This window comes from Marmota marmota, unplaced genomic scaffold (assembly GCF_001458135.2).
Source record: "Marmota marmota marmota unplaced genomic scaffold, marMar, whole genome shotgun sequence".
Taxonomy (NCBI): Eukaryota; Metazoa; Chordata; class Mammalia; order Rodentia; family Sciuridae; genus Marmota; species Marmota marmota.
This window is the reverse complement of record NW_026000005.1, coordinates 48,464,190-48,473,281: the sequence shown is the minus strand read 5'-3', so window position 1 is coordinate 48,473,281 and position 9,092 is coordinate 48,464,190. Positions and strand designations below refer to the sequence as shown.

Below are 9,092 nucleotides of genomic sequence, written 5' to 3'. Positions count from 1 at the left end.
GCAGGCAGGCTCAACCCCCATGTGCCTGAGACAGGAGAGGAGAGGGCCGCGACCCAGGGCTTGGGGTGCCACCTGTGTGGGGGACTTGTGCTAGTATGCATATGTTGGTGTGCACTACACATGTGTCTAAGCACAGTATCATCCTAATTAAAGTCCTGAGTCTATGGGGTGACCCTGGCCAGAGAGCTTGTTATTATCTGAGAGTGACCATGGCCAGCCAACATTGTCACTCTGGGTCAGAGGAAGATTTCCACATGAGATTTTAAAGGAAACACAAGAGACAGATACATGTGGTGAGATCTCGGTTAATCTTGTTTACTTATTGGTTTTAATTTAACGCTTTCTCTAACAGTGTGTTTTCCTGAAACTCAGTCCCGCCCTCCTGGAAGCCACCGTCTACAGGGTTGAGAGTGGAAGGCTTCTGACAGACGCATGGGCGAGAATGTGAGGTATGACCTCCAGTGTCCTCTGAAGCCCAATGGTGTCGAACTGCAGGATGCCCCCAGGAAACGGGAGGAGGAATGGGGTGGCCAAGGAAAGAAAGGAGGGCAGCCAGAGCCGGCAGGGCGGGCAGGTGGTCTCTGCACCGCAGCCACCACGCAGAGCCCTGCTCCTGCCCACAGAACAGCACCCACTTTCCAGCTGAACCGTGACCTAGTTAGCGGGATCCGGCACAAATGCCCAGCCTGCTCTTCTCTCCACAAGCCCAGGCCCTGGTAGCAACCTGAGCTGTGCTTAGCGAACGCTGCCACCTAGCGACCCTGGCCCGGCCAGGGGCCTGCTGGCCACTCGGGAGCTACTCTTGCAAAGCAGCTCTGTTTTCCCTCCCTCCTCCCCAGGGCACCCACAAAGCCTCTCCTCTGCAGCACCTAAGGCTCAGATGTCCTGTTGTTCATGAGGTTTGTTTTTCCTTCTGAGGGAGGTTTTATTTGGCTTTTAGGGAGGCCAATTTTCTGTTGAATGGGAGCCAAGGGAGTGTCTATTTGGATATCAAATAAAGAATGCCAGGGCCATGGGCAAAGGAGAACTTAAAGTACCCCAGCACCAGTCTGTGCCAGAGCTGAAAACCCCAGATCCTTCCTCCATTTAGAGAAGTCAAAGCAGACGGGCAAGACTGGGTGTTGGACAGGGTCCATCCCCCTGCAGAGTCCCGTGTGCACTCAGAGACCCAGGTTGCTGGACTGGCTTAGGGAGCCACCTAAGGCATGTTCTGTGGGGCAGGAGGAGCGTGGCATGGGCTGGCAGCTGCTCTGTGAGAAGCAGACCCTGAGGACCCTCAGGCCCACAGTGCAGCTTCACCCCCTTGGCTTCCTCTCTGCGGCTCCATGGATTGTTTCTTTTCTTCTTTAGGGAGGACAGGATTGGAGAGCTGAGGGCGGGGAGCCCTGATTTATCTCTCACTAGTGATAAGACAAGGTTATCTGGGAGCCATGCTCATTGGTCAGCCACTACCCAACAAGTCAGATGGTATGATACAGGTAAAGTGCCCGCGTGGCCCACGGCATCAGTAACTGGCAGCTATTTGGATGACTTGACTGTGGTGGTTGGGGTAGGCTGAATAATGCTCTCCCAAGCCCCAGGATGTCCACCTCCCCACCTATGATGTGTGAGTATTTACTGTATTAGTTTCCTACAGCTGCTGTAACAAAATACCACAGACTGAGTGGCTTCACAACAGTTGTGGAGGCTGGGGTCCAAGATCAAGGTGTCAGCAGGTGAGGATTCTTCTGGGACCAACCTCCTCAGCTTATAGATGGTGTCTTCTCCCTGCATCTGCATGAGGGCTCTCCTCTGTGTTTCTGGGTCCTGATCTCCTTGTCTTTTTTTTTTTTTAATACTTTTTAGCTATAGATAGACACAATACCTTTATTTTATTTTTTTTTTATGTGGTGCTGAGAATTGAATCCATTGCCTTACACATGCTAGGCAAGTGCTCTACCACTTGCCTAGCAACAACCCCAGGCCCAACCTCCTCATCTTTTAAGCAGGATAGTTCACATTGGGGCTCACTCTTAATGTTGTATGCTATGGGTTTGGAAAAAAATATATGGCACTAAGTAACCACAATTGTAGTGTTATTCAGAAGAGCTTCCCTGCCTGTTCTCTCTGTATTAGTGTGGAGAGTTAGGGCGGATTGTGTTATTTAAGGAACTGACCCATAGATTTGTTCACAGTCTTCCTTTATTATCTCTCTAATGTCCAGGGTTCTGCAGTTATGGTCCCTTCTTCCATTTCTGATATTAGTAGTTTGGGTCATCTAACTGATGTTCTTCATTAGCCCATAAGATCATCAATTTTATTGATCTTTTCTAAGAATCACCTTTTGGTTTTATTGATTTTTCTCTGTTAATTTCCTGTCTTCAATTTTATTGATTTTAGCTCTAACCTTTATTATTTCTCTTCTGCTTACTTTGGATTTAGTTTCAAAAGAAAACAAGAAAAATGTATTAATTTCAGTCGAAGCAGATTTTGGAGCAAGGGAAGTTGTCAGGGATGAAGAGGGAAGTTACAAAATGATAAAGTGGTCAATTCTCCAGAGAAGAATTGAGCCACAACCCCAGGCCCAAACTCTTTCTAGTTTGGGAAGGTCTAAGCTTAGATTATTGATTCTAGGTCTTTCTTCTTCTCCTGTGTAAATATGTTCAATGCCATATTCATATAGTTCCCTATAAGCCCTCTTTCACTGTATCCCAAAACTGTGATAAGTTGTATTTTCATCTTTATTTAACTAAAAATATATTTTTTAAAAAATTACTCTTGAGATTTTTTTCTTTAGCCCAGGTGCTGTTTAGAAGTATGTTGTTTAAACTCCAAGTATTTGGGGGATTTTCCAGCCATCTTCCTTCTGTTATAATTTACAGTTTAATTCCTCTCTGTTCTGAGAGCGGTACTGTATGACTTCTACTCTTTTGAATTTGCTAAGGTGTGTGTTATAGCCCAGAATGTGGTCCATCTTGGCAAAATCTCCATGTGGACTGAGAAGAATGTGGACTGTGCTGTGTTGGATGGAGCTGGCTGTAGACGTCAATCACATCCTGTTGATTGAAGGTGCTGTTGAGTTTAACCATGCACTTAGACTGATCTTCTACCTGCCATGGGTTAAAGTTTCAAACTATAATAGTGGATCCATATAATTCTGGTTCTATCCCTTCTTCCTCTCATCGTCTTTTGCTTATTGTTCAGTGCATACCCACTAAAGGTTGTTGCGTCCTCTGGAGAATTGACCTCTTTACCATTTTGTAACTTCCTTCTTCATCCCTGACAGCTTCCCTTGCTCCAAAATCTGCTTCGACTGAAATTAAGACATTTCTCTTGTCTTCTTTTGATAGTGTTAGCATGGTGCATCTTTCTCCACATCTTTACTTTTAATCTCTATGCCTTTACATTTAAAGAGGCTTTTTTTTTTAGATAAGATAGAACTAGGTCTGGTTTTCCCATCACTCTGGTAATCTTGGTCTTTATTTGGTGTATCCAGACAGCTGATGTTTAAAGTGATCACTGATAAAGCTGGGCTAATATCTATCATATTTGCTATTGTTTTTATTTCTTATCCTTGTTCTTTGTCCCTATTTTGTCTTCACACTTTTTCTTCCCTTTGGGGATTTTGATTGGGCATTTTGTGTAATTCTATTTGCTACTTACCTTAAGGCCAGAAAGCAAAAGATAGGGAAGGGAAGGGCCTAAGGTTCCATTCTCCCCTTCAAGGACACACTCCCAGTGACCCAAGACCTCCCTGAAGGTCCACTCCTCAAGGTCCCACCACCTTGCAATAGCACTACCTGCTGGACACGGAGTCTGTGACACCTGGCTTTTGGTGGACGTTCCACGTTGAAACCAGAGCGACCTTTCGTTTTCTGAAGTGTGACTATGACATGCCTCGGTGGATTTGTTTGGGGTATTTCTCCCACATGGTGTTCTCTGAGCTTCCTGGAACTGTGATTTGGTGACATTAACTTTGGGATTCATTGTTGCTTCAAATATTGCTTTTGCTCCTGACTCTCTTTTCCCTCTAGAGTTCTCACTGCACATGTGACACCTTCATAGTTATCCTACAGCATGCTTCTCTTTGGTTCTCCATTTGGGAAATTTACATTAATATACCTTAAGTTCAGAGATTTTCCTCCGTAGTTTTCAGTCTATTAGTGCCCCCATCGAGGGCATTTTTCTTTCTTTTACAACATTTTTATCTCTAACACTTCTTTTTGATTTTTCCATCTTTCTGATTGCATTACCCATCTGTTCTTGCATTTTATTTTTTTCCAGTTAAGCCTTTAGCATATTAATAATAATCTTGAAATATTATTTGCTATCACTTGAAAGTCCCTCCAAAATTCATACTGAAATTTAATTGTCATTGTGATGAGGAGATGAGACCTCTAAACGGTTGTTAGGTCATGAAAATATCAACCTTATAAATAAGACAAAGCTGTTATCACAGAAGTTGAGTTAGTTATAAAAGAGGCATTTGGCCTGATCTCTTGCCATGTGTTGCCTTCTATCATGTTATGATACATCAGAAAGGTCCTCACCAGATGCCATCTCTCAATCTTGGACTTACTGGCTTCAGAACCATAAGCCAAAAATTTTTTTTTCTTATAATTTGTCCAGTCTGTGCATTCTGTTACAGTGGCAGAAAAAAAGACTAAACCACTAAAACTTAAATCTGATAATTCTAATATCCCTGCAATATCTGACTCTGATTCTGAAGTTTTTTTCACTCTATTCAAAGTGTGTGTGTGTGTGTGTGTGTGTGTGTGCCTCTTTTTCCGCTTGGTGTACTTTGACATTAAATGATAGACATGATGTTGTAGGGAGGGGTGTTCACTGTGCAGGCCTGGTAGAGGTTAGAGGTTTGGAGATAAAGCTCACAAGTAGTGTGGGGGTACACCTGTGCCTATGAGGGGTCCCTGGAGTTTTTGATCCTCAAACTTCACCATCCTAAGCCTCCAGCAATTTGTCAATTACAGTTCAGTTTTTCCTAAGCATGTGGATTCCTGCTATGTTGAGTCAGGACTCTTTGTACCCACTGGTCTCTCTCTCCTTTGAGGAACATAAGTCTGCCTGTGACCTAATTTTTCTAATAGATTTAAGAGTTGATTTTTAGTCGTTCCACTTTTTTTTTTTTTTTTTTTTTTTTTTTTTACTTTTTGCTGAGAAGAGTGGCAATTTCTAAGCTGCTTACATGTTGGACCAGAAAATCTGAGCTCTTATTTTAAAAAGGAATTCCTCCTGGTCAGCAGTCCAGGGTTCAGCCAGGGTGAGCCTATTGGCAAGTCAAGTATCGATTGAAAACCTGACCATTAACTCTATTAGCATAGCCACATTCAAACAGTACTTCAGAAGTGAGTAGAGAGCATTTGAAATAAACTAGACTTGCATAACAAACAGCACCAAAGGAGAGCAGAGGGAAGATTCAGCTCATTTTAATACTGGCAAAAGAGATAGTAAAAAATAAGTGTTGGATGTTTTGTGAATTTGGTTCACCGAAGGATAATAACTGAAGCAATCTGCTGCCAGGATGTAAAGGAAGGAAACCAAACACAAACATTAGCACCCAAACCACTTTCCAGATCGTGAGGTGCCAGGAGGCCCTGCAAAGTGGACCTGAAGGTGGAGTCAAATGAGGGGAAGGTGTGGGCTGGGGGTAAACATGCAAACCCAAGCATTTGAGAAGTTTGGGGGTCAAGGACCTGAGGCTTCTCCCATGACCTATCACTGTTCTGTACAAATCAATACGGTTGGCAAATCAGCCACAACAAGCAGGTTCCGGTGACTTCTCTCTTTTGGCCTGTTGACATCTCCCAAAAGACTGGACCTTACCCTGGGGAACCCATTCTTTTGCAGGGTGAGCTGAGGAGAGAAGTGAGGACGGCAGCCACTGGAGGACCCACGGTGGACAGGACACTCCTGCTCTTCTAGGGAGGAAACAGCACAGGACAGGGACTGTGGGGTGGAAGCTGTTTACAGTATGTCTGTGACCCTGTCTCATGGGGTTCCTGGGTGGAGGGTACAACTTCTCTGTCTCCAGTGTCTCATGAGCACCTGTTTTGAGCTTAATGTTTGTGTCACAAAATTCACATGTTGAAGTTCTAATTACTAATTTGCAGGTGGGACTTTGGGGAGGTAAATGGGCTCAGTAAAGTTATGAGGGTGGGGCCCCCATGATGGGATTAGTGGCTTTATAAGAAGAGGAACCAGGACTTGCTCTCTCCATTGTGTCTTCACACAGTAAAAAGGCAGCCACCTGCCACCAGGAAGAGAGCTCTCACCAGGGATCCTAGACTTCCCAGACTCCAGAACTGTGAGAAACACTTGTCTGTGGTTCAGGCTGCACATCTATGGTATTTTGTTACAGCAGCAGAAGCTGTAACAAGCGGACTAAACATCAGTTTTGTTCTGTCTTTGGGAGCCCCCTGGAGTTCATGTCAATATGAGTCTTCGACTCTGTGAGCTGCTTGGATGGGTGGCTGCAGCTGCTACCATAGCAACTGTGTCTGGGCCTCTGACCACGCAACGCCACCTACAGACTGTGTTTCGATTCAACCTCGGCCTCCTCCACCAGATGCCTAGGAGCACGGCTTCCTCACTCCGATTCTCCTTCTCTGCAAGCAGTCGGATATGGCAGGGTGTTGAGGAAATAGAGTAGGAAAGGAAGCAGAAGTCTGGAAAACTCAGAGTTGACCCATCTGTTCATTTGCAAATGAACAGATTTTGAATCTAGCTTGGTTTTAAAAGTCTAGAACTTGGCGACTCTGCAGAGGAAATATTCTATAGGGTCAGTCTAGCTTGCCTCGTCCACTTCCCTTACACACGTTCTGCACACCACTAACACCCCGTGGCTGCTAAGATATGAGAAAACACTCTCTGAAATCATTCTTGTGATCAAAATTAAACGTCTTGTTGCAATCTGGAGAGGAAAGTAACAGAGTGGAGTCAGCCCCTGTGAGAACTGACCGTCCAGCCCTTCCCACACACGGTGACCTGGGTCGGGGAGGAACAACGTGACATGTGACACGTTGGCAACAGACCTACTGAGACACTCCAGGGATGGAAACCAAAGAAGAACATTAAATATTTGAATTCTGGGCAATTTTTAATCCCCAGCTGTGAAGGGACAGGAGAGCAAACACTGTCTATAGAACCAAGGGCACATTCCTGGGGGCCCCAAGAATGCCACACGGTTCTTCTGGTTGCTGCTGATTCGCAGCGGAAGCCTCTCCCACAGGTGGCTCCAGTCACACCTGCCTCTGGAGAGGGGCCATAAAGAGGCCAACATTTTTCTGCTGTAAGCCTCGCAGTCACACAATGACACTTTTATGGAGATGTCTGTCACTGTGTTTATCTTATACTGTGACTTCTATCAAGATGAGAGCCAAAAGGGAATCCTAGCATTCCTCGAGCCCACAATTGAGAGCAGGTGTGTACCACTCCAAAAAAAAAAAAAAAGAAAGAAAGAAAGAAAGAAAAAAATAAATTCCACAAGTTCACTTTGTTTTACAAAAAAATTACTCACCTAAGTTCTGACCTGAAGGAGTTAGGTCATGTTTGTTCTTGGAGACAGCGTCAGTGGAGGGTACAGAGCACCTGGGTCCCATGGCCTCAATGCATCTTCATGAGGTCTCTGTTGCTGGCAACAGCTTCATGTGGCCATGTCCCCACCCAGTTCCATAAGGAGGCCGGGGGTGTCTGCTGTGCCCTGAGCTGTACTCAGTGGTGGTGTTGGCTCTCACAATCCCAACACACACATTTCAGAACACTTCCAACAATCCTGTCACCAGGCATTCCTGACACAGCCCAGCATTCTCTTAGGTCAACAATCACTGCTAAGCAAGAAGTGACTGTCTCATGCCTTGGGTGCATTTGCTACTATTGTTTTCAGAAGAAAATGCAGGAAATGTGCTAGCAAAATTGGGAAAGACTGGCAATTTAAAAGGTTAGAAAATTACAAAAATATGTAAATTAATATATATGAATTACTTTATATACAGTTAATAAAAGCAATCACACCTGCCTCCAAGGATATCTAAGGGTAAGGTCTTTCATTAGACGAGTGTTGGGGACCAGTGGGGCAGGAGAAGGTGTTGAAGAGAAACTGCACAGACAGGCAGAAGAGATTCTACAATACTGATACAAAATCCAGGCAAAGTAGCACAAAAAATAAATTACCCATTTATCTCATTAATGAAAGTTGATGCAAACATTCTGAATGAAACAATGGAACTTTTAAAGAACATCGAACCATAACTAGGTAGGGCTGTTGCAAGAATCCAAAGACGGTTCAATCCCAATGATTCTCTGCATAATTCATTCTATCTTGTTACCAAAGAAGAAATAATAAGAAATAATAATACATCTGACAAAGTTTAATCCATGTTTATATCATAAACACTTAACAGTAGAAGAATACAGTCTTCTGATTAGAAATATAGCTACTTGCACACTAAACCAGAAGGCAGCATTGTACTTAACAATGAAGCTCTCAAATGCTGCTTAGAATGCTGTTGAAGCAAGGGATGAGAGAAGGATGTTTTTCATCCCAGTATTAGTTGGGCCTGTTGGAATGTGTTCACCAAAAAATAATGGGAAAAAGAAAAAGGTGACATTTCAAAAATGGAAAGTCTGAACCAATATTATTTCAAAAGTTATGATGAAGTGAATGGATCATTCAAGAGTATTTTCTGAAAAACTAGTGGCAACATTATGAACTTTCAGCAGGAAACCAGGCCCAAAACCTAAAATGGGTTAGTCAGTCTCTATCATAAAGCATAATAATGAAAGATTCCATCAATAATAACAACCAAAACAATAATCCCAAGAAACAATTTTAAAAAGAAATATGCAGAACACATCTAAGAAAATTCTTAAACTTTATTAGGAGATGTAAGAGTCCAATAATTGGAAATGTTATGTCTTAGTCTTGCAGAACAAAACTCAAAAAACTAACAATATCAATGTCATAAAAATCAACTATAAATTTGATGTAATTAACTAGATTTAAAATGTCAAGATAACTTTTCATAAGTTGACAATCTGATCTTAAAGTTGAAATAAAATAAGTGCATGAGAATACTCAGGAAAACCCTGGGGTGGAA

General features: G+C 43.2%; 1 long non-coding RNA gene across 1 annotated transcript; it reads left to right on the top strand.

Moving 5' to 3' along the window:
* The first annotated feature begins 368 nt into the window (after positions 1-368).
* LOC107138823 lies at positions 369-9,079 on the top strand. Its single transcript, XR_001503051.2, has 3 exons — positions 369-449; positions 1,351-1,606; positions 5,845-9,079. It is a non-coding gene; the product is annotated as an uncharacterized LOC107138823 (long non-coding RNA).
* Positions 9,080-9,092: the final 13 nt, after the last annotated feature.